The 27,808-nt window shown below is 54.6% G+C and overlaps 3 non-coding genes across 3 annotated transcripts; 2 read left to right on the top strand and 1 right to left on the bottom strand.

The window, feature by feature from the left end:
- Window positions 1-1,054: 1,054 nt before the first annotated feature.
- Window positions 1,055-1,127, bottom strand: TRNAR-CCU (transfer RNA arginine (anticodon CCU)). Its single transcript has one exon. It is a non-coding gene; the product is annotated as a tRNA-Arg (tRNA).
- A 12,178-nt stretch (window positions 1,128-13,305) lies between these two features.
- TRNAT-AGU (transfer RNA threonine (anticodon AGU)) lies at window positions 13,306-13,379 on the top strand. The gene has a single exon. It is a non-coding gene; the product is annotated as a tRNA-Thr (tRNA).
- Window positions 13,380-26,561: 13,182 nt separating this feature from the next.
- TRNAK-CUU (transfer RNA lysine (anticodon CUU)) lies at window positions 26,562-26,634 on the top strand. Its single transcript has one exon. It is a non-coding gene; the product is annotated as a tRNA-Lys (tRNA).
- Window positions 26,635-27,808: the final 1,174 nt, after the last annotated feature.

Here is a 27,808-nt window from a genome sequence, read left to right as displayed (position 1 = left end):
TGTCCCACGAAAGCTCACCTCAAAATTATTTTGTTAGTCTTTAAAGTGCTACTTTACTGCTTTTTTGTTCTGGAGAGAGAAAGTTTAATGAAACTCCATTTGTAAAACCACTCTGGCATGGGGGAGGAAAAGGAGCCGGGGAAGCGGGTTTGTCTTGCAGGGGCCTGAAGATCAATGACTCAAAAGCGAGTGTCTGTCACTTGCGTACAGAGGAACGGCAAAGCCCAGGGCAGGAAGAGGAGAGGGCTTGTGCTGCCAGCGGGAGAGAGCTCACTCCATCAGTCTCCTCAGGCTGAGGGCAGGTGGTAACAGGAGCCTCTTGGGTACCCACAGATTTGAGTCTCTTCCTTTCCCACAGTGGCCCATTTTCAGGATCTGCTTTTTCTCAAGCAACCCCTTTCTCCTTCTCCACAACCCAACTTCTGTCTGACACATGTGGGATGTGGCCACACGAGCCTCTCTTTTGCAGGGGCTATGGGAGTGCGCCACTTCAGAAGATGCTGTGATGTAGGGGGGTATGTGTGTGTGTGTGTGTGTGTGTGTGTGAGTGGCTCACAGAGGGGGTGGGGCTCCTGCTGAGGGTAACCTGGTGACCAGGTAACACCTTTGTACTGCAGATAAAGCGGGAGGTGGAGCCCAAGGAGTTTAAATTGAAACTGGGAGTTGGGAGCAGTTAGTCTGGGCTGGGAGGGAGAGAGAGACAAAGGAGGGGGCAAGGCCCCGGTTCTGGGGGCCCCTCAGGGCCTCCTCTTCCCAACACGGATTGGACTGGCTGTCTCTGCCTACCGTACTGACTCTCCTGTAAGATGCTGTGTCCTGTCAGCTAATAAACCTGCTGTTCTCCTGCTGAGGGAGAGTCAGTCCTGCCCACGGATGGGGTGCAGAGCTTGGGAAGCCTGAACAGATGCTAATCAGGCAGTGATGTCAATGCGCAACAACTCGATAGCATAAAAGCAGCCTCCTGCACTTCAAAAGGACCACTGCTGCAAGGACCCTATCTGATTTATGAAAGCCCCACCTTTGCCTTGCAACTAATACCAGGGAGACAGGGCTTTACCCCAGATGGGACTTGAACCCACAATCTTTGGCTTAGGAGGCCAATGCCTTATCCATTAGGCCACTGGGGTACTCATGCAAAAGGAAGCAATGAAGGATAAAATTCTCTCTCATAAATGTACGTTTCTTACCTTGGAAGACAAAACATTTGCTCTTTCTTTGTTGTGATTTTGAGAAACACCCATGGACTAACTCTGCAGTAGCAACAAAGGAGTGACCCACACCCAGCTAGATGTCAAGTTACCATCCCTGGCCATTCACCACTAAGGGACATGTAGGTAACAGAGTCACAGTTCCCATGAAAGGCAGCTGCTCAATGGGCTGTACGCCGTGAGCTGCCTGGCTCTGAGACTCACCAAGGATCTTTCTGGCACCCAGAGGAGCATGTAAAATAAGGGACATTGATATGATCTTTTCTCCTCTCCTCCTGTACCTACACTGAAGACAGCAACAATGTTGGAAAGTCAAAGAAACCTTTGACTTGTCCAAACCAGAAAACCATCCCAGCAAGCACAAACTGCCAGAAGTTATGGGGAAGGGAAACCTTCCAATCTGGCTCAGCCTGAGAACATTTAGGAATTAGACCAGAATTTCTCTTTTCTTTCTCTTGGAGCAGTTCTGGACTCCAGCACCAATACCACCTCGAAACACATGCAACTGATCTGCTTGTGGGGAATAAATGCTTTTTAATGTTTCATCTTAGCTGCTGCGGTTTTGATTGACATTTGGGGAGTCTGTGCAAGGTAAAGTGCAGGGAACTGGGCTTGTAGACCTCGTGAGGTCCCTTCCAGTTCTAGTACTCGATGAAAGAGACTGGAGCATGGTCACCCCTTTGATTTACTGAGGGACTCAAGAGGGAGCTCACTCTAATGAGATGGTCTACAGCTGTGTAATGTGAGCCTTTTGTCAGAATGAGTCGGCAGCAACCAGGGCCTGTTTCAACATCCAGGGGTCCCTTTTCATCCACCTCACATAGAACCAGCTGGAGCCCCCACCCAGTAGCCCGGGAAATTCTCACACCCCTGGGCGCCTGGCAGAGGCAATGCTTCCCCACTCACAAGCAGAGAGTCTGAGTGTAGAAAATAAGCTTTTAATGAAAGAGGCAGAAAAGTCATATGGCACAAGCTTGGGGAAATACCACACCCAGAGTTCGCAACCAACCCTCAACTAAGTGTCCCAGCTCAATTAGATGGAGCAGCGCCCTTTGCCTCTCAGGCTCAGCAGTCCTCTACTGTAAAGAGTCAATCCACACACCCAAACTTTCTCCCTACCTGCTTCAAATGGCCCACTTACAAGTCTGCCCAGTCCGTGCAGGCCCTGACACATCACTTTAGACTTGTCTACACTCGCCCCTTCATAAAACTAAACAGGAAGAAGGGACATTTGAAGAATAGGGGGTCCCTTCGACAGGCCCCCCCCACACAGACGGCACAAGATTCGAAAGTGGCACTTTTAAATCGCCGTGTCCTCCGTTATGCTAATGAGGCACTGAATATTCATGGTGCCACCTCCTTTGCATCTTCTGACCTCACTCATGACCATGCCCCTTCCGAAAGGAAGAGGCTGGTGTCGATGGGGCCGTTGACGCGTTCCCGCACTGAACAGGAGGTAATGCAACCTCTGTGCTGGACCATCGTTCCGCTTCCCTTGCCAGCTGCCCACCCGCCAGCACACCTGCTGGCTGCTTCTCACACCAGATGCCCCTCTACTCTCTTGTGGGTTTTGCAGTGGACAGAACCCTGGGGTTGTAGCACTCCAGGGCTTCAGCTACCCGCTCACAGGGGATTTCAGTCCAGAGTGGTATTCAGCTCTGGACCTACGTACAGCATCTCAGTCTCACCAGGATGGATTGTTACAGAATAGTTATAGACCCATCTCCAGCTCTACCTTCCAACAGCAGGGGGAAGAAATAGTCACACCAGTTTTCCTGCTGTATCGCCCAAAGGCTTCCAGCAAGCTCAATTAACCACTATTCCTCCCCTTTTCCACCTCATAATGCTTTGATGGAGGGAGCCCTGTGTAACCCATATCTTACACAGCAGTGGTGACTGCCCCATGCCCCACAATACCTTCAAGCATTGGTGAGACTCCACAATTCTTACCCTGGGTGACAGCACAAATTGTCACGTTACAACAACAAGTTATTTACAATAGATGAAAAATCGTTGCTTCACTTGCTCCCATCAGGCTTTGTTTACAAGGTACCACAAGGGCACCCCTTTTCATTTTCGTGGCAAAGACCTCTGAAGGGCACATTCCCCAATCCCCCAGCAGCACTGAGTTCCTGCTGGCACATTCTTTACAAGAAGAAAAAAAATTCTGAGAAGCAGGAGAAAAGCTGATGCCTCCTTGCCTACAGTTCACGAGCAGCTCAGGGGACCGTTCCTGCAATTCACCTAGCAGGCCCCCTCCACACTGACAGCGGTGTGACAAGAGAGCAAAAAGGGGTGTGGGGGAAAAAACTGCTCTCAGGGTTAAAAGGGTTTTATTCACGCTAACCAGACTCACTCTGGAAGGGGATACCAGGGGGTCATCTGCACTTCTTTGAAGTCCCCACCCTGTCACCTCGAAGTCCCTATCTTGTTGCCGAGAGACGATTTATCCTGTAGGCTCCTCTGTCTGGGTTATCAGGTACCTTTGTAGTGTAAACTGGCCTCAAGCACAGCTGGTGTTTGCAGACACGTCTCAGGGCAATTCTGCTGAGACTTTTATATGTTAAAGACGACAATTAACGACTAAACTGTCCAAACAAACTGGAAAGAGTCCTTGGAACTGGTTCTCAGGGCTCCCACTTCTTTGGAAGCTGGCAGCCTGCATGCATGCATCATAAAGTTTCCTTTTAGATCTCACTCTTGCCTCACTGCTTTGACCTCCAGCCTCAGACCTTTGGGGGACACTGTACCCCAGTGGAACAGGGTTCCCCACCACCAGCCCGAAAAAAGTCATGGGTGCTCAGAAAATACACTTGCTTATGGGTTGCGTGGTGGAAAGGGCAGTGCTCAAGACTTTGAATTCTGCAATCTGAATTCAAATCTCAGTGGGACCTGGGGGCTCTCTACTGTCCACCTCTTCTCCAAAGGCTTGGCTATTTTATCCCCAGGAGTACCCGAGTGAGTGTTTTTTCCTCCTGCTGGATGAATGAAGCCCATTGGAGCCAGGTGTCTGGTTGGGCTGACTCACCAATCTGTCTGCAATACGTTGCGGCCCTAGAACTCACCAGTGCGTGAAGAGGCAGTCTGAGGTTGTGTTTCTCATGGCTTCCCCTGATGCCCTCACAACTGGTCCTGGAGGTGCCGGGCTATTCCTATTGCACACATGGCACTTAAAGAAGGGAGCACCAAGACCAGGCTAAAAAAGTCACGGGACAGCAGGAGAGAGGAGGAGTCCCAGGCTGGAGCCCAGCTCACCTGTCCTCCTCTGGGCACCTGGAGGTGGGGCAGCTGGTAGTGACACCTCTATGGGATAGCTCAAAAGCTACAGAGCACCTGAGGGCAGTGCAAGAGGAGGGGAGGGCCATGACCACATGTGGCCTGAGAATCTTCATAACGTCTCTAAGCCAGGCTGCTCCCCACCACCAACCCCTCACTAAGGACACCCCAAAGCAGTGTGTGGTCTGCAGCCAGCGTCACAAAGTGGGAGGAAATCAGCCAATCCCTCAGTGAGGGCAGGAGATGTGTCCTGAAGAGGCTGTTCCCCCACTGGAGACAAGCACAAAACAAGCCAGAGCTTGTACAGGGTTCGGCACAGTCACATGGAGACCTGCCCCAGGCCCTGTGTCTGGTTGTGTAGATCAGTCTATTGCTGTTGGGGCAGACAGGAGATTGTGACTTTCATTCCCCCTTGGGCAAGTGTCTGTCCCTTTCCCAGCTGTGTACTGCACAGCTCAGGAGCTGGGAGAGACCAGAGCCCCTGAGCCAGCCTTGGGAACAGGCCCTTCCCTTAGAGGCGGCTGCCCTATCACTGGCTGCAGCTGAACCAGGGCTGCCCACTGCTTCCCAGGGCATTACACCCTTGGCTGTGCTTGGGGCCCTGCTCAGCCCAGGCAGAAGCTCTGCAGGGGGCACAGGTGAGTGCAGCGCTGTTGGGCTGACACAGGCTGGGCCCAGCAGCAGCCAGCCTGTGTCCCGCGTGGTGACCAGCCCACATTGCCAGCATTTCCCCTCACCTCTGACACAGACGGCCCCCAGGCAGTCCCTGGGCAGTGTCTCAGGGCGTGTGCAGCTGTGTTGTCCTGGTGTGGCTAAAACACAGGCCTCTCTGTAAGCAAGATTTGAACCTCCAGCCACGAAGCCGACTGGATTCGAAGTCCAATGCCTTAACCACTCGGCCATCACAGCTGGGAGACCACCTGTGTCCCCAGGCCAGAGACCCTGGTGAATGCTCGGTGGGCCAAGGCTGGTCAGGAACACTGCCAGACAGCTGGGGCGGTTTGCTGCCCTCCCCGTCCTCAGCCCCAGCCCCAGCAGTGTCCCTGGAAGCTGTGTGCTTGGGCAGCTGCTCAGGAGAGATGCAGGTGGTGCCTGGCTAATTAGCAGAGCCCCACAGGCAGCAGCCGGTGTTTCTCTTGGAGGTGCACATCTGCCCAGGCCTTGGTGCACTGAGCAAAATGTATTCTACGTCCCCAGGGAACATTTGAGGGAACTGTGGCCCTGGGGCAGCAGATGGTGGGGGAGGGGGATCATTCTGCCCTGGAGAAAGTTCAGTGTGAAATAGGAAAAAAATAGTTTTCTAATTCAGAAAATGTTGTTGCAAGAAGGTGCAAATAGAAGAACATTTTCATTTACACGCAGCAGCTTTCCAAAAGCCGGCACCTAGGCACACTTCTCACAGTGGAATCACTTCCTTCCTGAGCTCATGGGAATAAGAGGACTTCGAAGTAGGCGGGGTCCTTTCGAAAAGGAGCCCTGTCTGGATGAGACGCGCTGTGGCGAGCCGCGTCAATTTCGAAGCGCCGCTGCTGCCCGCATGCTAATGAAGCACTGAATATGCATTTCAGCTCTTCATTAGTAAACTTCAAAATGGCCATTTGCGTGGCCATTTCGAAGTTTGGGGCACATGTAGACACGGCCTATGGCTCCCCAAACGAATCCTGTGGCAATCCATGGCCAATGACCTGGAGCCTTGTATCCCCCAGACCCTCCCCTTCAACCCATCTGAGGGGTTTCAGAAACCCAGCCAGGAGTGAGGCCAAGGTCAAGGAATTCTGGTCCTCTGAGGGGATGAGGAGCTATTGCTCCACATGACAAGCAGGTGCCAGGATGCTGCAGTTTTTAGCCACCTCTTGACTGGTCTGAGCTCCAAGGGACACCCCACATGCAAAGAAGACCAACGATGGAGCAAAATGAAGGAACTGTGGCAGGTCTACTGCCAAGCCCATGATGCAGCCATCATCTGCCCCACTTCCAGGAGCTCAACAGCCTCGTGGGACCCACCTGGGATACCACTAGGTCAGATGGAGCCCAACTGGATAACAGGCTGTCTGGACACCCTCACATAGCCTGTGACCACCCAGCTGGCCCAGCCGCCCACTCTCTCACCAGCCACTTCTACAGACCCTGCCCAACATGTCCTCCACAGTGTCCCACAGCTCTCCCCACACATCCGCCCACAGTCCCTAACATTGCTGCCCTGCTCCCACCCAATCTGCCTCCAACCCCTCCCTCCTTTCTTGCAGCCCCTAATTAACCCAAGCATATTGGACCCCTCCCTTGCCCTCACCTCCTCATGATCCCAGCCCCATCCCTACCCTGGTGGGAATGTGGAGTATGGCCCCCTGTCCCTTCCCTAGAGACCTCTCACAGTTCTGTTGCCCCTTTCCACCCCTGGATCTTATGTCTGAGCAAATGCACACCATGAATAGACACAAGAAACCTAGGTGGACATGCTCTGCTAACCAGCTGGGAAGCACTGGAATCTCTGCTGAACACTCACACAAACCCACACCTTACACAGAACACTGACGGCGGCTGCAGCACAAAGATGGAACTTCCTCAAGGAGGTGATTTTTCTCCTCAAGTCTTTTTTTCTAAGGCAGCAAAAAGGGGATGATTTCTGGTACCCCTCAGGGTTTTCTCGACCAATTAGGCCTGATTTTGGCAAGAAAAATTTAGGTTACTTATGTCAGGAATGTGCCAGGGGGAACTCAATGCTGCTGAAGGCTGGGAGGAATGTGTCGCCCAGAGATCATTTGCATGAGAATGCAAAGGTGTCCATGTGTGATACCTTGCAAAGAATGCTTGATGGGTAGCAAGGAAGCAATGAGATTTTTTTTCGATTGTAAACACATTGTTGTAAAATCACAATTTATGCTAACACTCAGCAGAAGAATTGTGAAATCTCACCAATGCCCCAAGTCATTGTGGGGGACAGGGCAGTTGGTGTATCTGCATAAAACATGGATTGCACAGGGTTCCCTTTTTGAAATCAGTGTAAGTGGAAGAAAAGAAAGTTGCAATGCAGTTTGGTTCTTGGTGTTGTCTTTGACTTGGTGTTATATATATGGCATTAACTGAAGAAAAAACTACCAGTTTGCCACAGTGAGGAGGGGAATTTTTCTACGCTCATATTTGCAAAGTAGGTGGCAACCAAGTACCCAAGAGACAGCAGCTCTTATTGGCTCTTATTCTGCCTGATCTTTAGATATCAAAGTTTCATGAAAAGAAAAAAAACACACTGAGGAAGAAGGCAGCGCTCTTAATGATTCTTCCAGAAATGAGTTGGCCCCACTGAAGAAATAACAAGAGACAGGAGCACTGGTACTGAGCATGTGATGACTTACAGGTTAGGCCAAAGTGCTAACCACAACACTGCAGCACACACTGACAGTTTGGTGCTTTTCTGAAGTGTTCTCAGGAGCCAGTGCATCAGCCACATTCTCTTTGAACAATGGGCAAGAAAAGGGCACCAAGAACTTTTAAAAATGTCATCAATAACAAAAGTGCAATAGCTTCTCCAATTCCTTTTTTCACAAGGAGACGAAACACAGCCAGACCTTCCAACCATCAATGTTCATATCCACTCAAAGTTTCCTGCCACCACCCAGGGACTCCTTCAACAAAACAGGAAACCAGAATGCAAGACCATCAATGGCTTCTCTTCTAGCCAGTGCTTGCACCCACAGCACTTAGGAGAAGCAGACACAGTGTTCCCAGGCTCCATCCCCAGTGCACAGGAGGTCCAGCAGCACAGTCACAGCCCTGCCAGGCGCAGGAGAGGGAGCAGATGTAAACAAGCCAACTGGACATCCCCTCTGTCCCTCCTCCACCACCCTGAACCCCAACCTGGCATCCCCACCCCAGACTCTGTCTCCCATTCCCCACTACCCTGAGCCATGGCTGGGAATTCCCTCTGACCCTGCTGCCCCTCACCCCCTGTCCTAGGCCCCTGCCGGATGTCCCCACAGACCCTGCCTATCTCCTCCCTCCACTGCCTTGATCACGAGATTTACATGGCCCATGTTCCCTGCAGGGGGTAACACCATCACCCCCTGCTGCAACGTGCTTCCCATGGAGGGACCCCAGCCTGCTGCCTGCTCCTGAGTTCAGCTGCTCCAGCTCATCCAGAGCACATGGCCTTGCACCAGCAGCTGCCCTGTCTGCTCTCCTACCCACAGGCACAGAGCCCAGAGGAGCAGACCCCACAGCTGTCACCCCAACTCCAGAACCTTCTGCGTGTGCAGTGCTGAGCCTGCCCACCACAAAGACTGACCTACAACTCACTGCTTCCCGCTCTGGGGCATCACCATATTAGGTACATGGCTCACATGTGCATCACCACTTTCTCTCACCTGAGGCAGCCCATGGCCATGGCTTCCTCCTTCAAATTCAGCCTCCAGGTCAGAGCTGTTCTTCTCAGCAGGTGGGAGAGGAGATGTTCGAACACTCTTTTGTGCCATTGCACACAGCCAAGCAGAGACAGCTCCAAATGCCCCCTCCACACTGAGAGCTTCCTGAAGAGCAGAGAAGGAAGGGGGGCACTGGTCTCACATTGCCTTGGAGGAAAAGGCTAGAGAAAACCACTTTCAGTGGAGAATGTGGGTATCGATCCCACTACCTCTTGCATGCTAAGCAAGCGCTCTACCATTTGAACTAATTGCCCTCTAGCTAAGCAGAAGTTTTGCCCCAGTCACCTCATTGTTGAGTCCATATGTCCCTGCCGCTCCCCTGGCTCCTTTCCTAAGATGACACTTGTAAAACCAGTTCCTATCAGCTGGCTGAGGTGTTTAGACACAGCTGCTAACAAGGCCACGGTGGCGGTTTCAAGCTCTACCTGAGCCCTTGAGGCATTTTGACTAAGTGGCCTGGCTGCTATAGAAGGGGAGGTTCCAGCAGGCACAGGGAGCTGTGCAGGTCCAGCCTTGTGGGAGGGCTCTAAGGGAGTCCCTGCCTGCATCACAAGGCCACTGCCTGGGGGTGCTGGTGCCTGGCAGCCTGGCTTTGCAGTACCTGGTGTCCTCTGAACAGGTTCTGCTGCCTGTGTCTCCTCCCTGGGCTCAGACTTTCATTGAGCTGCCTGGGCAGGTGATCTACATGCAACAGGGAGCTGCGTCTACACGTGCACACGACTTCGAAGTAGCGGCACTAACTTCGAAATAGAGCCCGTCGCGGCTACACGCGTTGGGCGCTATTTCGAAGTTAACTTCGACGTTAGGCGGCGAGACATTGAAGTCGCTAACCTCACGAGGGGATCGGAATAGCGCCCTACTTCGACGTTCAACGTCGAAGTAGCGACCGTGTAGACGATCCGCGTCCCGCAACGTCGAAATTGGCGGGTCCTCCATGGCGGCCATCAGCTGGGGGGTTGAGAGATGCTCTCTCTCCAGCCCCTGCGGGGCTCTATGGTCACCGTGGGCAGCAGCCCTTAGCCCAGGGCTTCTGGCTGCTGCTGCGGCAGCGGGGGATCCATGCTGCATGCACAGGGTCTGCAACCAGTTGTCGGCTCTGTGGATCTTGTGTTGTTTAGTGCAACTGTGTCTGGGAGGGGCCCTTTAAGGGAGCGGCTTGCTGTTGAGTCCGCCCTGTGACCCTGTCTGCAGCTGTGCCTGGCACCCTTATTTCGATGTGTGCTACTTTGGCGTGTAGACGTACCCTCGCAGCGCCTATTTCGATGTGGTTGAACATCGACGTTGCCAGCCCTGGAGGACGTGTAGACGTTATTCATCGAAATAGCGTATTTCGATGTTGCTACATCAAAATAAGCTATTTCGATGTTGGCTTCACGTATAGACGTAGCCGGGGTGGCTCTGTGAACTGCACAGGTCTGTAGCATGCGCTGCTTTGGCAGATGCTTCATTTCTGAGAGCAGCTGCAGAGGAGATGATGGACAGTCAGTGTCTGTGGGAGGAGGGGTTCGCTCTGGGGCTTATTTTTATGCTTTTAATTACTGACCATGTCTGTGATTTATTTCTAGAGCTGTTCTGGGAGAGCTGTTTGAACGCACCCACCCAGGCTGAGGGGTACAACCAATGAACAAGCGGCACCCACCCGGGCTGAGGGGTACGACCAATGAACGAGCAGCACGCACCCAGGCTGAGGGGTACGACCAATGAACGAGCGGCACCCACCTGGGCTGAGGGATTCGACCAATGAACTGAACATCCCTCCCTCTCCACGGCCTCCTACTCAGAAGATAAATGGTACATTAGTTTGCCACAGGAGGCAGGATCCAGACATTCGGCACAATGGGGTGCCGGACACGTCCGACTCTGGCCTCAACCGAGCACCCAACATTCCCTGGGGTCTGGCCAGCCCCAGCGGGGGAGTGTGCTGATGGGAGGCAGTGTGTGTGTGGGTTATAAGCCTGTGTGTACTTAGCTGGGTTAAACTGGGATAAAAGTGAGACCATGAACCGTTCCAGCTGCACATGACTTTTGATTGGCTTTCTAATTGGTAACGATTCCAACGAAACCTGGTTTGGAAACAATTCACTCGTTGGTTACTTTGAAGTAACCGGCACAACGTCAAAATAGCAAATTGTGTCTACTCGCGCCATGCTCTGTTTCAATGTTAAAGTCAACGTTCAGTGGCGAGACATCAAAACTGCTATTCCTATCCAAAGATAGGAAAAGCCCCCGACTTCGACATTGAACGTCAAGGTAGGGCATGTGTAGGGTTGTGGCAGGGACACACCCGGGACTGGGAGTCAAGCAGCTGGTCTGGGGCTGTCTCCGCCACTTTGCCCTTATTACAGGGAGCTCAGGGATATCCTGGGCCCCCAGAACACCTCCTCCCCCCAGACCACATTGGATACAGCAGCCGAGGAGTCCCAGCGGGCCTTGGAGCTGGAGTCCATCCCAAGAGGCCAACCTTGCACCCCAGGGCCCACCCGAGGAGCCACCTCTTGGGACAGAAGAGGAGGGGTCCTGCAGCAAGGTGGGGGCTCCTCATAGACCTCCCCTCCCACAGCACCAGCCGAGCATCCACCCACCAGCGTTCCCCCGACTGTGCAGTGGAGGGTCAGTGTACCCTGAGTGTACGTACCCTGAGTGTACGTACCCTACAGGGCACACACCTCCGTGCCATGGGGCGGGGGCACCAGACACGACCGGGAGCCCCACACACACCCAGGGGACCCAGACCTGCAACTGCCCAGCCACAGCATGGTCCCAGGATGGCGGCATGGCCAACAGCACCCTGCTCAAATCGCCACACATTCTGGGTGCACATGGCCCAAGCTCAAAGACCCACCTGGCCCTGTGTGAGCCAGGGCTGCCCATTGCAACAGCCTGTCCCTGGGGCAAGGAGCTGGGGCTTGGGGCATGTGCCTCAGTGCTGTGAGCTGCACCCCAGAAAGTCCCTTGCTGCATTGAAGAACTTGTCTACATGAGCCGGTGGCATCAACTCAGTTCCATTCTTATTACAGCAGCCCAGAGGTTTTCCAATTCAGGCCGGCCTGGATTTCCCCTCTGCCAGCTGCCATCTCCTCCCGGGAGCCACAGATCTGATCCCAGGGTAAGAGGCAAATCCCCTGGGACCATATCCCAGCCCCAGCTCCCTGCATGGGGCAGACACAGCAGAGCTCACACTCAGCAGAGGAGCCGCCCTCGGCCCCAGCACACACTGTCTGTGCTGACCAGGGAGGGAATTGCACTAAGGGAGCCTGTGAAGCGAAGGGGCCTCACCACAGACCTGCAGCCCTCGCCAGTGCAGACGTGTGGTGCCCCCCACTCCTGACCTCCAGCCCCTAACAGCCCTGGGAAGCCTCTTACTCATGACTTGCAGCCCCTACCAGCCCAGCTCTGTGGTGCCCCTCACTTCCCACACGCTGTCCAGATACTGGGCTCGAGGGCACCTCTGAGCTGGGCCCCCAGTGCCAGTCCTGTCTACACAGCTCCACACTCCCTGCAGGTGAGTGACTGTTGTGAAGAGGATCCAAAGGGCAGCTGGTCCCTGTGAGAGGAGTCTGGGCCAGGGCTGCCTGTGGGACCTCCTGGAAAAGCCAAGAGCCCCTGGGAGGCCATTGACTGGCTGCCAAAGCCCCGGCCCTGCTCAAAGGTTTCACACAGGGAAAGCTGTAAAGTCAGCCCCACCCCCAGGGCACAGGGATTTGCACTGGGCTGGTAATAGAGCAAAGGGGTTGTGTGGAGGGTCACAAGTGGGACTGAAGGGCAGAAGGAGACAGAAAGGCAAAATGTTCTTCTCGTTACGCTGCATCAAACACTCCCCCTGACGAGCTCCAGCTGGGGCAGCGCAGCCCATCCCCCCTCCGTGAGAGACAGGAGATAACTGTGCCCCACAGCTGGGCCCTCCTCGCCCCACCCCTGGGGTGTGAACAGGGAGAAAGGAGGGAGTGGGGAGCACAGAGTGAAAGTGAGGGGGGTAGTCAGGCTGGGGGAGCAGAGGACGGGCAGGACTCCAGGCTGTGCTGGTGGGATCCTGGCACTGGGGCAGGTGGGGAGAGAGGAGGCTTCCCTCAGGCACAATGTCTGTGCTGGGGAATGGGAAGGGCTGGTTGTGGGCAGTTCATCACAGTGGTTCAGCCCCACAAAAGCTCAGCACTTGATAAATTGGGTTGGTCATCTTTAAAGTGCTCCAGGGCTGCTTTCTGGTTGAAGACACAGACTAACACAGACACCTCTTTATCAGGACCAACAGCTCAAACAAAGGGGGGGGCACCCTGGCTTAGCTGGCTAAAGCACCGGCCTAGTAAACAGGAGATCCTGGGTTCAACTCCCAGTGGTGCCTTTTTGGATGAAGACACAGACTTAGGCAGACACCTCTGTGTCAGGAGCGACAAAACTCAAACAAGGTGGGCACCAGGGCTTAGGTGGCTAAAGCACCTGTCTAGTAAACAGGAGATCCTGGGTTCAACTCCCAGTGGTGTCTTGTGGAAAGTCCTAAACAACATTTTCCTACCTGTGTCTGGGGAACAGAAGAGCCCTCCCTTGGCAATCCCAGCCATTGCTGGGGAAGGTAAAGGCTGATGGCAGAGGGGCATTGGAAACTATCCAGTCGCAGAGCAGAGCTCAGGCAAAGGGAGCTGGGACTGGTGTTGGGAAGGTGACTCCTCTGGCTGCAAGAGCAGAGTCTGATCCTCCCAGCGCTGGGGCTCTCTAGGGCTGTCTGTGCACACAGAAGGTGGCAGTGGGGCAGGGCAGGAGAGGGAGAGTTACTCTCCTCTCACATCCTTTTGTTTGTCACTGACAAAACCCAAACGAGTGAGGAGAAAAGTCCCAGAGAGGCTCTGTGGCTCCCCTGGCCATGGACCTCCCAGGTACATGGGGATGAGGAAAGCAGCACCCAGTGGTGCCTGGCCAAATATTTCTGGCTGCCTCTCACCTGCTTTGCAGCACCTCTGGGCTGTGCTGGAGAGTTCAGAGCTGCAGGAGGCGGCTGCCGTCCTTCTGGAGGAAGAAGTAACAGACACTGACAGGTGGACGGCTGAGGTGGCTGCAGAGGGGCCTGGGGAGCATGGGAGGAACCCCAAAGCCCTTTGTCTGTTACTAAGGCAGGGAGGTGACGCCCTTGATTCTTGTTATTCACCACCAGGTCTGTGCAGCCCAGTGCTCAGCACTAAGTCCTGGGCCACGGAGCACGAGGGAATCCCGGTCACAGTGTGTGCTGCCTCCTGGCCCTCTCCAGACAGGTCAGTGCTAACCAGCTCCTGCAGCACATTTGTGACACAGACACAGTTGCCTGAGCCGGCAGGAGCTACGTTCTGCCCTGTCTGCGGGAGCAACTCCTGCCCCAGCCCTGCCACTGCAGAGACACCCCACGCTAGTGAGCGACAGGGAGAGTCTCGCTCCCAGGTGCACACACCCAGCTCTGCCCCCGCAGTGGTAATTCCCCCTCCCCCAGCTGCCCCCAGTGCTGAACTGATGCACCCGCACTGCCGGGGAGCAGCCTGGGACCCCTCCTGTGGCTTCCCTTTGCTTCCCCTCGAAATGTCCTTGTCCTGCTGGGAGCAAAACCCCTGCAGGGACATGAATGGTGCAGGTGGGAGCGGGGCAGGATCTCTCCGGGCAGGGGCTGCACCCACAGGCTGTCTCTGTTCTCACCCAGCCCCTGGGCAGGACCAAAGTTTTCAGCTGGTGACTGTGCAATGGAAAGGGAGGGGGAGGTCGGGTGCCAGTGGGGAGGGGTGGCAGGTGTGGGGAGAACCCAGCCAGGGGTTATGGCTGAGGGGACAAGGGGCTCAGGGCAGTGGGGAGGGGTGGGAGAGACAGGGTCTGAGGGACACACTGCAGGGGCCCAGGACAGCTGGCAAGGGGCAGCCGGGGCTGAGGGGACCCCCCTAGCTGGGCTCAGAGCAGTGGGGGTGGGTGACAGAGGCTGAAAGGGGAGGCCAGGCTGGTGGGGGAGGGGAGAAAATCTCATTCAGTGGCCAGGGGCCCTGCAGCTGCCTGTTGCTCATTTCCAAAAGGCCCCTTGGGAGGCCCTTCTCTGCAGGCTGGAGAGCTCAGCTGGGCAGGGCCTGGTACTCAGAGCACCAAACTCGTGAGTCCCAGCCCCATGCCGGCCACTGAAGGGTGTTTCCTGTTGTCCTTCACCTGACCCCTCTGGGCAGGAGAGCAACAGAGATGAGGGAAACAGGCTGAGTGGCTGGCAGGGAGCAGGCCAGAGTCACCACCCCCGGCTAAGGGAGGGGCTGCAGCTGGGGTGTGGGCCAGGAGAGGATTCCCCAGTTCTTCAACACGGCAAAACCCACCTCACACAGGAAGAGACACCAGCAACGCAAGGCCAAGGGAACCAGCCGTCCCCAACAGCTGCTGCACTGGCTTTCTCTGCTCTGCATCACCTCCCCAGGCCTTCCAGCCTCACATCAGACTGTCAGGCAAAGCCTGAGAAAGGAAAGTGCTCCCTGCAGGCCTCCTGTCGCTGCCTCTGACTATACAGTGGTTAAGTACTCTGCATTGTGGCTACAACAACCTTGGTTCAAGCCGTAGCAGTAATAGCGCAGTGTTTGGGTCGTGCTGCTTTTAGTTCACCAGGAGGGTGGTGAAATACTGCAGTGCTTTACCTAGACGGGTGGTGCAATCTTCATCCCTAGAGGTTTTCAAGTCCTGGCTTGAGCAAGCCCTGGCTGGGGTGATTTAGTTGGGGTTGGTCCTGTTTAAGGCAGGGGTCTGGACTGGATGACCTCCTGAGGTCCTTCCCAGCACTAGGATTCTATGATTCTAATCACATCTCCACAGGAATGGGCCTGGACAGCTCAGTCTCTGACTGGAGGAAGTGCCGTGGGGCCACATGCTAAGGAAGCCCAGGGTGGGGAGAGGGGGTCCCGGGAGAAAGAGCAGCTCCAGGGAAGCAATGAGGGCAGAGTGCTGCTGCCAGCTGAGGGTGAGAGGTGCCCAGCGTGGAATACCAGCCTGTTCAAATGCGTAAGGAGCAGCTGGGGAGGGGTGAAGGTCACCATTCAGGGCTCTGCTTCCTGCAGTCACAGTTCAAGGTCAGAGGCACCTGCTAGCGCTGCCTTGGCAAGCTCTCTGTGCTGCTTCCCTCTCTCATCCCATGCGAGAGGGAGAGCAGGGTGACTCAGGCCTGCTGGATCCAGGTGTTTGGCTTAGCTGGCTGGAGGGGTTGGGGCAATGGGTTGGTGCTGTAGAACTAGGCAGTGGGCCCAGAGATGCCTGGAGTCCTCATTCTGGTGAGTCTGGGTCCATCCTCCCTGGAAATGCTCGATGTTGCCCCTGCTGAAGGCACTGGCCACTCTCAGGGCTTGATTTGATCCCAGTTCTCTGACTCCCAATCAGGAACTAGGTCTGGGACAGTGAGAATCAGTTTAACCGCCCTGCTCACATACAAAAATGTTCTTCTGACCCCACAGGCCACCCAACCCTTTAGTGTGTGAAACAAAAGGTTTATTCTGAAGAGAACACAACTGAACAGGATGGGAGATGTTAAATGGCAGGTCACAGGCACACAAAGCCTCCCAGACCTTCCGATTCCAAGCAGTTCTGGGGAGTTTGCAGGACTGAAAGTCTCTCCGTGATCCAGCCACAGCTGGGGTGGGTCTTTCAGTGCTTTTCTCAGTGCTCTGGTTGGAGAACAATTACCCCAGAGAGAAGAAGCAGGAATGAAGACAAGCTGGGGAAGATGCAGCTCCCTCTTGTCTTCCTGTTGCCATGTGATTTGCGGTTCTTTTGTCCCAGGCAAAAGCCGTTCAGCATGTGGCCTGGAAGGCTCTGGGTTCTGTGCATGGGCATGGTCAGAGCTACTTGCGTAGCCTTCAGCTGTATTCCTGGCTTTCTCATTGGGGCAACTGGATAGGAGATGCCACAGGAGGGGCCATTGAGCAAGCTAGGCAGTGCGTTGCCCAACTGGCTTTGAGCGTGACCCAGAGACAGAGCAGAAGTTCTGAAACACAGACAGACAGACAGACAGACACAGCCATCACCCAAAATAGAAAGTCTGCACACACAGAAATGAGCTTGTAATATGTGAATGATTCAAACATTTCCCCCCTACCTTACCGCCTCTATTTAGGACAATTGCCTCAGATCTGCCTCCTACACAAGCTGGCTGGGGCTTCGTGGTGTCCAGTGGCTCACATCCAGCCATGCCCAACACTATGAACCACTCCCCTGGCTCAGCTGCAAAGGGTCAGTGCTTCTCAGTTCCCTGAGGCTGACAGGGAGCCCCCTCAAACCCACTTCTGCTCACTCAGCTTTGCCACAATGGAGTGGTGGGTCTTGCCCTCTTGGACACAGCTTTGCTTCTTTCCCTTCCACTCCGACACCCACGTCTGCTCCTGGGCTGCCATGAGCCACCCCGGACATGCCATGAGACAGACACAGGATTCTTCCTTCCCTCAGGCAGCCTCACCTCCACAGGCTTTGGCAGAAGAAAGGGTGGTGCTCCATTTATGGGCCTAAAGCACTCAGCTTCCCCCCCGCCCTCCTTCCTCAGCTTGGCTTCCTTCTTCCCCTACATTCCTGCCTCACTTCTTCCTTCAGCAACTCAAGCAGAGGAGGCCAGCAGGGAGAGCCGACCTCCACAGGAGAACCTCCAAGGGCAGGGAGGCCAAGATTCAAGCCTCCTAGAAGTGACTGGTTTATCTCCTGCAGCTTCCCCATGTTCACAGCAAAGGCAATGCTCAGCTGAGGTCTCCATCTTCTGTCACACAGGAGCTGGGCTTATTAGAGGGACAGGTGGGGGCAGAAGGAGGTGAGGGGAGAGAGAATAAGGAAAACGTTGAGGCTTCTACTTCTTTTTGAGCAAGGGACCTTTTACATGTTAAGCAAATGTGACAACCACTACACCACAGGAGCTCTTGGGGCAAGACTTTTCCATCCCTCCAATTCCATTGACATTCTGTCAGGCACACAGGGCTGGAGAGCCTTAAAGAAATTGTGGGGAGCCCTTCACAGGCTCAGCTGCTGGATCCGAGGGCTGCAGCTGCGTTCAGGAAGTATGACTGGGGCTTCAAGGGGAGTGTGATACACCACAGCTGGGAAGAGGAGCTAGTAACCCCCATCTCCCTCCTGTGTGTGTCAGTGTGATCTGAAATGGAAAGTGGCCCAGTGAGGAAGTGACTGTCTAGGAAGGAGAACTGCAGAAATGGAGTTAGGGTTCATTGCAGGACCACAAGCTAAATATGAATCAACAGGGTGATGCTGTAGCACAAAAAGCAAACGTGATTCTGGGATGTATGAACAGGAGAGTTGTGAGCAAGATGTGAGAGGGGGCACAGTACATGCTGTACTGTGCAGGTACTTCTCTTCCCACAGCCCACACCTCCATGTGCTTCCCCACCATCTTGGCCATGTTCTGCCTTTCTGGGACTTTTCTTCTAACTTGTTTGGGTTTTGTCAATGACAAAGGGATGTGAGAGGAGAGTAACTCTCCTTCTCCTGCCCTGCCCAGACAGCCCCAGAGCTGGGAGGATCATCCTCTCTTCTTCCTGCCAGAGGAGTCACCTTCCCAACACCAGTTCCAGCTGACTTTGCCTGAGCTCTAGTCTGTGAGTGGAGGCTTTCCAATGCCCCTCTCCCATCACCCTTTACCTTCCCCAGCAATGACTGCGATTGCTTAGGGAGGGCTCTTCTGTTCCCCAGACAGATGTAGGGAAACATTGCCACAGATGTGCAGCAAGGCACCACTGGGAGTTAAACCCAGGATCTCCTGTTTACTAGACAGGGGCTTTAGCCAGCTAAGCCCTGGTGCCCCACCCTTTGAGCTGTGGGTTTTGACAAAGAGGTACCTGCATAAGTCTGTGTCTTCAACCAGAAACCCGTCCTGCAGCACTTTAAAGGTTACTAACGTAATTTATCCAGTGCTGAGCTTTTGTGGGGCTGAACCACTGTGATGGATGCCCACAACCAGCCCTTCCCATTCCCCAGCACAGACATTGTGCCTGAGGGAAGCCTCCTCTCTCCCCACCTGCCCCAGTGCAGGATCCCACCAGCACAGCCTGGAGTCCTGCCCGTCCTTTGCTCCCCCAGCCTGAGACCCCCCCTCACTTTCACTCTGTGCTCCCCACTCCCTCCTTTCTCCCTGTTCACACCCCAGGGGTGGGGCGAGGAGGGCCCAGCTGTGGGGCACAGTTATCTCCTGTCTCTCACGGAGGGGGGATGGGCTGCGCTGCCCCAGCTGGAGCTCGTCAGGGTGAGTGTTTGATGCAGCGTAACGAGAAGAACATTTTGCCTTTCTGTCTCCTTCTGCCCTTCAGTCCCACTTGTGACCCTCCACACAACCCCTTTGCTCTGTTACCAGCCCAGTGCAAATCCCTGTGCCCTGGGGGTGGGGCTGACTTTACAGCTTTCCCTGTGTGAAACCTTTGAGCAGGGCCGGGGGCTTGGCAGCCAGTCAATGGCCTCCCAGGGGCTCTTGGCTTTTCCAGGGGATCCCACAGGCAGCCCTGGCCCAGACTCCTCTCACAGGGACCAGCTGCCCTTTGGATCCTCTTCACAACAGTCACTCACCTGCAGGGAGTGTGGAGCTGTGTCAACAGGACTGGCCCTGGGGGCCCAGCTCAGAGGTGCCCTCGAGCCCAGTATCCGGACAGCGTGTGGGAAGTGAGGGGCACCACGGAGCTGGGCTCGTGGGTGCTGCAAGTCATGAGTAAGAGGCTTCCCAGGGCTGTTAGGGGCTGGAGGTCAGGAGTGAGGGGCACCACACGTCTGCACTGGCGAGGGCTGCAGGTCTGTGGTGAGGCCCCTTCGCTTCACAGGCTCCCTTAGTGCAATTCACTCCCTGGGCAGCACAGACAGTGTGTGCTGGGGCCGAGGGCGGCTCCTCTGCTGAGTGTGAGCCCTGCTGTGTCTGCCCCACACGGGGGAGCTGGGGCTGGGATATGGTCCCAGGGGATTTGCCTCTTGCCCTGGTTTCAGATCTGGGGCTCCCAGGAGGAGTTGGCAGCTGGCAGAGGGGGAATCCAGGCCGCCTGAATTGGAAAGCCTCTGGGCTGATGTAATAAGAATGGAACTGAGTTGATGCCACCGGCTCATGTAGACAAGCTCTGCAGTGCAGCAAGGGGCTTGCTGGAGTGCAGCTCACAGCATTGAGGCACAAGCCCCAAGTTCCAGCTCCTTGCTCCAGGGACAGGCTGTTGCAATGGGCAGCCCTGGCTCACACAGGGCCAGGTGGGTCTTTGAGCTTGGGCCATGTGCACCCAGAATGTGTGGCAATTTGAGCAGGGTGCTGTTGGCCATGCCGCCATCCTGGGACTGTGCTGTGGCTGGGCAGTTGCAGGTCGGGGTCCCCTGGGGGTGTGTGGGCTCCAGGTCGTGTCTGGTGCCCCCGCCCAGTGGCACGGAGGTGTTTGCCCTGTAGGATATGTACCTGACCCTCCACTGCCACGGTTGAGGGAACCCTGGTGGGTGGATGCCCGGCTGGTGCTCTGAGAGGAGAGGTCTATGAGGAGCCCCCCCTCCTTGCTGCTGGATCCCTCCTCTTCCATCCCAAGGGGTGGCTGCTCGGGTGGGCCCTGGGGTGCAAGGTTGGCCTCCGGGATGGACTCCAGATCCAAGGCCTGCTGGGACTCCTCAGCTGCTGTGTCCAATGTGGTCTGGGGGGAGGAGGTGTTCTGGGGGATCAGGATATCCCTGAGCTCCCTGTAATAAGAGGAAAGTGGTGGGGGCAGCCCCAGACCAGCTGGTCGACTCCCAGTCCCGGGTGTAATCCTGCCGCAACTCCTTCACCTTGCTACAGACGTGATCTGCAGTGCGGGCAGGGTGACCCTGGGCGGCCAGGCCCTTGGCCAGTCAGGTCAATGCTTCTGCCTTCCGCTGCTTGCTCCCCATCATATGGAGTGCGTCCTCCTCACCCCAGAGCCCCAACAGGTCTCACAGCTAGGCCTCCAACCAGGAGGGGCCCTACTGCTTTTTGGTCCCCCGTTTGGGTACTGGGAGTCCCTGGGTCCCCATGGGGGGGAGCCCCGGGGGCTGTCAGGGGGCTGGCTCGATGAATTGGTGCTGGGTGTTCGGGTTGAGGTCCGTAGAGGGCTTGCAGGCGAGCACATGTGTGTGCTGCTGCCTGCATGCTCTCAGCTTCCTGCCACAGGAAATGCAGGTCCATGGTGCATTAAGGGCTGCTGTGCACAGTGATCATAGAGCCCCGCAGGGGGTGGACAGCACGTCTCAACCCCTCAGCTGATTGCTGCCATGGAGGTCCCTGCTATTTCGAAGTAGTGGGACGTGGATTGTCCACACATGCCCTACTTTGACGTTCAGTGTCGAAGTCGGGGGCTTTTCCCATCTTTGGATAGGAATAGCGATTTTGACGTCTCACCTCCTAACGTTGATTTTAACACTGAAATAGCGCATGGTGCGAGCAGACACAATGCGCTATTTTGACGTTGTGCCGGTTACTTCAAAGTAACCGACGAGTGAATTGTTTCCAAACCAGGTTTCATTGGAATCGTTACCAATTAGAAAGCCAATCAAAAGTCATGTGCAGCTCGAACGGTTCATGGTCTAACTTTTATCCCAATTTAACCCAGCTAAGTACACACAGGCTGAGAACCCACACACACTCCCTCCCATCAGCACACTCCCCTGCTGGGGCTGGCCAGACCCCAGGGAATGTTGGGTGCTTGGTTGAGGCCAGAGTCCAACGTGTCCGGCACCCCATTGTGCCGAATGTCTGGATCCTGCCTCCTGTGGCAAACTAATGTACCATTTATCTTCTGAGTAGGAGGCCATGGAGAGGGAGGGATGTTCAGTTCATTGGTTGAATCCTTCAGCCCGGGTGGGTGCTGCTCGTTCATTGGTCGTACCCCTCAGCCCAGGTGGGTGCTTCAAACAGCTCTGACTTGGAAACACACCCAGATCGGGCACTCTGAAAACAGCTCGAGAAATAAATCACAGACATGGCCTGTAATTAAAAGCATAAAAATATGCCCCAGAGCCCCAAAGTGAACCCCTCCTCCCACAGACACTGACTGTCCATCATCTCCTCTGCAGCTGCTCTCAGAAATGGTGCATCTGCCAAAGCAGCGCATGCTACAGACCTCTGCAGTTCACAGAGCCACCCCTGTTGCATGTCGATCACCTGCCCAGGTAGCTCAATGAAAGTCTGAGCCCAGGGAGGTGATACAGCAGCGGAACCTGGTTTGAGGACACCAGGCTCTGCAAAGCCAGGCTGCCAGGCACCAGCACCCCCAGGCAGTGGCGTTGTGATGCAGGCAGGGATGTCCTTAGAGCTCTCCTGCACAGCTGGACATGCACAGCTCCCCATACATGCTGGAACCTCCCCATCCAACGCAGCCAGGCCACTTCATCAAGATGCCCCAAGGGCTCACGTAGCAGATGTGTCTGACCAGCTCAGCCGGCTGGCTGCTTGGAACTGGTTTTACAAGTGTCATCTTTGGAAAGGAGCCAGGGGAGCTGCAGGGACATATGGACTCAACAATGAGGTGGCTGGGGCAGAAATTTTATTTAAGCAGAGGGGAATTCGCTCAAATGGTAGAGCAGTTGCTTCGCATGCAAGAGGTAGGGGGATGGATACCCCTGTTCTCCACTGAGAGTGGTTTTATGCAGCCTTTTCTTCCAAGGCAATGGGAGAGCAGTGCCCCCTTCTTTCTTCTGACTTTATTGTCACTCCACCAGTTCCTGCTGGCTTGGCCTGTCCCCTGGTTCAGCAACCCACTGGCCTGGCCACTCTTCCTCATCCAGTAGCTTAAAGTTGAAAACTAAGAAAGCAGAGCCCTGGAGGCCTTCTAATCCCACCACCTCCAAGGGAAGGAAGGGAGTGCTGGGGGGAAGACTCGGTATCACATCTTGAGGGAAGGTTGCAATCCAAAGTTATTCAGAAGGTTTTTAGTTCCTGCTGAGCATCCCACCCCGGCAGAGGAATGAGGTCCCACCACCCTTAACATCTCTGAACTAATTTGTGTAGCACAGCCAGACACTTAGACACTTGAATGTCTCTGAAGCGGATTTGCAGAGTTCCACAACAACCTCTGCAGAAGCGCTGGGGGCCATGACTGGCTGGGGCAGTGGTCTCCTGTGTTTATGACTTCCCTGATTCCTAGAGCTTTGAGGCCAGCAGAACTGGGGAGGAAATGGAGAGCAGAGAAAACCACTGGAGCTGCTGTGGAGGGCAGGTGCCACTTGGCAGGGTGCTCCTGCTGCCCCTTCCTGGGGTAGTGTGCGGTGCAGTGTGAGCTAATGGGGGGCTGGCTTTGTGTTTTGGGAAGCTGTGTCCAGGCAAGCCCCAGCCTCCCCTGGTCCAGACCCACTTGGAAGCCTGTCCCTTTTGTAGAGGTGGTGACTATTAAGCCTTCCTCTGCCTCATGGGCTGGAGACCCTGCCCCGGTGGGGTGTATTTTGACAGCAAGAATTTTGTCCATCACGTCAACACAATGAGGACTGGAGAAGAACCTTGTGATCAACATCATCTCCTGGGATGGGGAAAGGCTGGTCAGGCTGTGCCCAGGGCCCAGGTGCTTCTCAGTCAGGTGAATCAGTGATAGAATCATAGGACACGAGGACTGGAAGGGACTTTGAGAGGCCATCGAGTCCAGCTCCCTGCACCAATGGCAGGACCAAGTACTGTCTAAACCACCCCTGATAGACAGCTCTGTAACCTGTTCTTAAATATCTCCAGAGATGGAGAATCCACAACCTGCCCAGGAAATTTATTCCAGTGTTTGACCACCCTGACAGTTAGGAACTTTTTCCTAATGTCCAGCCTAAACCTCCCCTGCTGCAGCTTAAGCCCATTGCCTCTTGTTCTATCCTCAGAGGCCAAGAAGAGCAAGTTTTCTCCCTCCTCCTTATGACACCCTATGAAGTAAGTAGCCAAGCGAGGGGAGGGATGGAGATGGCCAAAGCCCCTTTCCAACAGGCTGGCCAGCCTCACCACATGTGCATGCTGGTGTCTCCTCCTATCAGAGCTCTAGATTGCTCTCTGCCAGCTAAGTATCCGGTGGCAGGGCCGTCCTTACCCACATGCTGACTGCGCTGCTGCATAGGACACCTCAGCATTTCCCGTTTCATTCCATTCATTGCAACGGCAGCTGGGCACCTGAGTCCCCAGTCTCAGCCCTGTGTTCCTTCTGTGCTGTGTGGGCCATGCTGGCAGGGAACAGAGAGGCCCTGGGGATGCCAGACCTGATGTACAGGGTCAGGGACTCTGCTTAGACAGCGCTTTGCCTCCAACAAACCCTCCAGGGGCTGCAGTGCATTGGGTAGCTGCAGTATCCCTTGTGCAGCAGCGTAGATTGGGGCATATCAAACTCTGGTGCAGCCATGGGGTGGTGCAGTGGGGCTAAAGCAGGTTCACCTCCCACTCACAGCAGCTCCTGGGGGTGAGGGGAAAGTGGCTCCGTGAACTCCCTGCCATTCGTAGGCACCACACACCACTTCCTATTGGCTGCGGTTCCCCCTTCCTGGCCAATGGGAAACACAGGGGCAATTCCTGCAGTCAAGGGCAGATATGAGTTCCCCCTTCAGTGCCTTCCCCTGGGGCTGCAGAGGATGTGCTGGCCACTAAAGAGAATACTTGACACTCCAAGGCTAAGGAACAGGGCATAGAAATTCAAAAGTCTTAAGAAGTGAAGCAGGGCCAGGGCCAGGGCCAGTGGGAGTCTCAGACTCATAGGGCTCTAGAATTGAAGAGACCTGAAGTGGTCATCAAGTCTAGACCCCTTCCCTCATGGCGGGGCCAAGCACCATCTATCGTGGGGTGAGCAAACCTCAGGGGGCATGAAATTTCAGAAGTGGGGCACAGCCCAGTTACCTGCTGGGTCTCAGGCTCATCCATCTAATGAAAAATGATGAAATCTGTTACTGTTTCTATGTCTGTGTCATCACATTTATACACTGATGAATAAAGTTCTTCTCTTTTACAGACTTGTTTTCTTTCACACGCCCAAAGGGGCGTTTAAGCTTGTGAACATCACTGAAATTTCTGTACGTTGTGATCACATTCGAGAGGTTGTGGGGTAGCTCCTAATTTCAGAGATGAAAAGTGGGGACCAAAGTAAAAAGTTTCCTTATCCCTAATCTAGATATTCCCCGTTGGATATTTATCCAACTTCTAAAATATCTCCAAAGATGGAGATTTTGCCTTTACCCAAGGCATTTTATTCCAGTGCTTAACTGCCCTGACAGGAAATATTTCCTAATGTCCAACCGAAATCTCCCTTGCTGCAGTTAAAGGGGAATTCAATTTAATTAAAGTTAAAGGGAAGGAATTTTATGACATATAGTTGTATTCCCAATTAGACAGATAGATTGATGGATATTTGGTGTCTATCTATCTATCTATCTATTGGTCGTTACTCTGGCCCGATTAGGAACTGTAGAACTCACTGCTCAAAGAATTCAATTTCAGCCTGAGAGAGAAATAAAACTGTGAAATGTGCAGACCTGAGCACAGAGTTGTTCTGCATGTGAATTATGATGCAGACCCACAAGAGTGGACTTTGGGTCCTTTCCCTTCCGGTCACTGCATTAATGTCCTCCAAATACCCCCAGGGTATGGGGCTTTCTCTAGCCCTGGGCACCTTCCAGTGCAGACCAAGTGCTTGTCTGGTGTGCGCTTTGGTGCCCTGCTCCCGACTGCGCCATGCAGGAGGCCTGTGATGTGCAAGGAGGTCAGACGAGATGATCTCTGCAAACAGCCTGTGGCACAGAGCAGCCTCTGGTGTTCCCATGTGCAGCCGAGTTGAGCCCCAGAATGTCCCTGAGTGAGTGGGGGTGACACAGGGGTGGAAGCTCAGCCATGCAAAGGGGCTGCCAGGGGCAGGACACAAGCCCTGCAGGGTACAGGTAGGTGTGGTAGTGACATCACAGGGGCCTCTTACAGCACCTCAGCTGATTGGTTAAAAGAAGTTGGAAGGTGATGACCTCACAGAGAGGCCATTACAACAGCCACGCGGGACAGGCTGCAGGGCAGGTGACATCTCAGACACCCCCGGGGCTTTGCCTCAGGGACTCTCCTTCCTCAGCTCTGCCCACGGGGCTGGAGAGGAATCAGGGTGAGGAAAACGAGCATGAGGAGGAGCCTCTTTGTCCCGTTCTCCTGCCCCATAACTAACTGCGCTGGACGACCGACGTTCATCTGGGGCAGGTCAGAGCCTGATCCACCCGGTGCTGGGCACATTGAAGGCAGGAAACACTCGGTTAGGGTTCTGCCCTCCCCAGTGGAACTGAAGGGTGAGTGAATCAGGTCCCCCTTTCTACTCCCTTTGCCCAGCGTTGAAAAGCACAACCGCCTGTGAGCCACTAATGCCCCTTTCTCTGGAGAGTCACTAACAGGCAATTTCCCACGGAAAACTCTCTTCACCTGCGTGTTCTCTCTGTATGAAAAAGAAACGTGTTCGACTGCCTGCACCGGCTCTGCGCTGGGGGAAATGGTGTCAGCGTTAATTTGTTGTGCAGAAATGGCCGTAGGTGTGTGAGGTGTGCGGGAGAGCTCGCAGCAGCAGTGAGAGGCTTGGCCAAGATTCACTCCAACCGTCTGTTTTCTTTGCATCTCACCTCCGGCAGCCCAAAGAACAAAGACTGGAGTCTGGCCCTTGTGAGCACTTTGCCACACATATTTGACTGAGAACCAGCTGACATGCACATTTGACTCCTTCTGCTCTGTGATAGGACATGGGAAGCTTCCATATTCGTGGCCTGGCTAGCTCAGTTGGTAGAACATGAGACTCTTAATCTCAGGGTCATGGGTTCAAGCCCCATACTGGGTGCTTTCCTTCTTGCTCTAGTGCTCTCAGCTCATTGAGCAATTCTCTAACAGATGTGTCTGACGTCCTGGCCTAAGGCAGGAAATGTGTGTTCTTGTTCTTGTCTCTTCTACAAACTGTTATTTCATCATCTTCAGAGAGCGGAAGAGGATTTTCTTCTCTTCGTCTCTATTCCCACCTGCACAAGGAGGAGAGAAGAAATCCTCTCCCCAGCTGCCTGTCCCTCTTCAGTGCTCGGTAGCTTCGCATCTTTCTGCATTGGCTCCAGGTGGGCACTGGGTGTCCAAATCAGCTCCAACTATCCAGGGGATGGTGACGAAATGAGGAGCTCTTGTTATTCACTTACACAAGAGCAAGAGATTGCGGGTTCAAAAGTGTGAGGGGAAAAGTGTTATTGGACAGGGGCAGTGATGGTTTGTGTTCAATGGAGGGATGGAGATTTCTGCTTGGAATGTTCTGATTCTTCACTCCTGCCGCCCGTCTCGCCAGGGCAGTGGAAAGGTGAGTGTCAGTCACTAGATGGCTCTCACATGGAAAGGGCACACGGGGCAATTTGTAGTTATTTGGAAAGAACACAGAAGGTGCGTCTACACGAGAAAGCGAGATGGAAGTAGCAAGCACAACTTCGAAATAGCACGTGCCACATCTCCACGTGAGACACGCTACTTCAAAGCTGCAATCGATGTTAGCCAGTGTGATGTCAAAGCTGCAGCTCCTATCAGAATATGGGAACAGAGCCCTACGTCGACATCTGTCATCGAAGTAGGACGTGTGTAGACATTCCACGTCCCTCTACTTCGAAATAGTGGGGTCCGCAATGGCAGCAGTCGGCTGTTAGGAGCACTTCCTGGACTGACTCTGAGCTCCGTGACCTCTGGGGCTCTGAGTGAGGAGAAGGTGCTCCACGGAATGGGGAGCAAGCAGCAGAACGCAGACGTGTTCCCCAGCTGGCCAAGAGCCTGACCACCCTCGGTCACCCTGCCCGCACCCCTCACCATATCAGGAGTCAGGTCAAGGAGTTGCAGCAGGGCTACGCCTGGGCGCAGGACTCGGCCAGCTGGTGTGGGGCTGTTCCCACCACTTGCCCCTATTACTGCGAGCTCATCGCCATCCTGGGCCCCAGCGACACCTCCTCTCCCCGGCCTTCCTTGGCGCCATGGCTGAGGAGACCCAGCAG

Source organism: Carettochelys insculpta, chromosome 7, assembly GCF_033958435.1.
Source record: "Carettochelys insculpta isolate YL-2023 chromosome 7, ASM3395843v1, whole genome shotgun sequence".
Lineage (NCBI taxonomy): Eukaryota > Metazoa > Chordata > Testudines > Carettochelyidae > Carettochelys > Carettochelys insculpta.
Note: the sequence above shows the minus strand (reverse complement) of the source record. Positions and strands in the feature narration are given on the sequence as shown.